Source organism: Raphanus sativus, chromosome 7, assembly GCF_000801105.2.
Source record: "Raphanus sativus cultivar WK10039 chromosome 7, ASM80110v3, whole genome shotgun sequence".
In the NCBI taxonomy this organism is placed as follows: Eukaryota; Viridiplantae; Streptophyta; class Magnoliopsida; order Brassicales; family Brassicaceae; genus Raphanus; species Raphanus sativus.
In genome coordinates this window covers 15,265,297-15,267,316 of record NC_079517.1, presented here as the reverse complement: position 1 = coordinate 15,267,316, position 2,020 = coordinate 15,265,297, and the positions used below count along the sequence as shown (strand labels likewise).

The 2,020-nt window shown below is 32.2% G+C and overlaps 1 non-coding gene across 1 annotated transcript; it reads right to left on the bottom strand.

Moving 5' to 3' along the window:
- Nucleotides 1–513: 513 nt before the first annotated feature.
- On the bottom strand, nt 514–586 carry TRNAA-UGC (transfer RNA alanine (anticodon UGC)). Its single transcript has one exon. It is a non-coding gene; the product is annotated as a tRNA-Ala (tRNA).
- Nucleotides 587–2,020: the final 1,434 nt, after the last annotated feature.

Below are 2,020 nucleotides of genomic sequence, written 5' to 3'. Positions count from 1 at the left end.
AACAATGCGGGCTTTGAAAATCCATATGGATCGTGCAAAGAGCCACCTATTTGTGAAGAGGATCTCAGATTTTCACCTACTTCTCTTTGTTGCTCAATTTATGGACGTTGGCTCAGATGTTCTTGAATTGACTGAGTGCGTACGTCTTGGGTCTCATTTCCCCGAGGGCTATGAGTTGCTCATCAACTTAAAGGCCAGTATTTGTCAAATCACTTCATTATACACACCTCTGTATTTATGTTTTTTTTTTCCTTCGGGGTTTATGTACAAACTTTTATTAAGTAATATGATTAATTAAGGAAATAGAAAAGCAAAAACTAAGGACAAAGTTTTAAGGGTTTCAATGCTAGCTCCTTGCATTATACACCACATAGCGAAACTACTATTTCATTGGCAGATAAATTTTAGTTAAAAAGTTAATTTGGAGATGGGGAATCTAACCCCGTGCCTTTCCATTATACACCAGGTAGCAACTGTTTCATTGGCAGATAAATTTTATTTAAAAAGTTAATTTGGAGATGCGGGGGATCGAACCCCGTGCCTCTCGCATGCAAAGCGAGCGCTCTACCATTTGAGCTACATCCCCAACTTGTTTATCTGCCGTTGATCTTTAAAAATTACCTTGTGTTATTCCATTACAAATTGGATTGGACTTAAATTTATATCAACGAAATGAGGCCTAAAATTAATTGTTGGATGGTAGCTTTCCAAGACCACAAAACGACAATTAAGACAGGACAGGAAAACAACATACATTTTGTCGTCTTCTTCAACTTTTGGAAACTTTATTCCCAAAATATATAAAAAGTAATAGTGGGGAAGACTCTGTTTAACACTCGTTTAAAACACATTAGTCGGTCCATATGCTTACAAAAGAAGTCATCGATAGTATTAGAAAAATGAATAATGTAAAAGTAATTTCGCTTATAATGAAATTCACAGACAAATCTACATGCCGAAGATTTGTGTTTTCTTTTTCCACAGAGCATTCAGCTTTTCCAACCAAAACGATAGCGGGAAAGTATAATTAGTGAACTGTTCTTTTGTTTATGTTTAAATAATAAATTATGAATGAAATAAAAAAGATAAAATCTAAAGAAAAAGAAAAATCTAAAGTAAGAAGTGGAAAACGGGAAGTACATGTATCGAAAGACAAAATAGATTACGACAAAACTTAAGAAAGCCCTCAAATAGACACGCCAATCATATATAGCGTGTTCCGCTAGTATTCTCCTCTTTTATTATTTTCCTTCTTCTTTTTTATTGTTTAGCTGTTTCTATTAACATTTTGGTCCTTTATACATAAATTCACAGCTGTGATTAGGTCTGAAATTTTGATTCTTTACCTCTAGGTTCTGCCCCGTTTGATCCACTGCAGAACAGATACGTGTCAACAGATTTAAAAGTATGCGAATTGGATGTGGGTTCGGGTCGAGTATATTTATGCACGACGGGTTGGTCGAATTTAAACTGTGGATATCTACCAATCTGAAAAAAATTAAATTTTTTTTTTAAAAAAATATGATTCTTAAAGAAAAGTTAACTGAAACATATTAGTTATACTATTTAAAAATATTACTGATAAAATTATATAGGTTAATTAATTTTATTATTTTAATATCATCTGTGGATCCCGCGGATTATCCGCTAATTTAAACAAGGTGGTACAAATATGATTTTTCTATTTATGAATCAAACGAATCGAGAATTTGAATAAAAGAAATGATTCAACCTGGGCAGATCAGGATGGGTCGACCTCCAAACCTTGCACAAATGGGCATAAACTATATGTAAATATAAAACATACAGTAATCAAGTTACGAAATGAACATTGCTTAACAGTTTTAAATTCTTCTTATTATTAATCAAAGTTCTGAAAATAGACGTCATTTAGACGGTAATTCGGTTCTATCTAAAACGATTTTTTTAAAAATCTGATTTATATGATTTAAATTGGTTTAAACTATTCTGAATTGGTTAAATTTAGTTTAAATCGATCTAAATTTATGTAAATATGCTA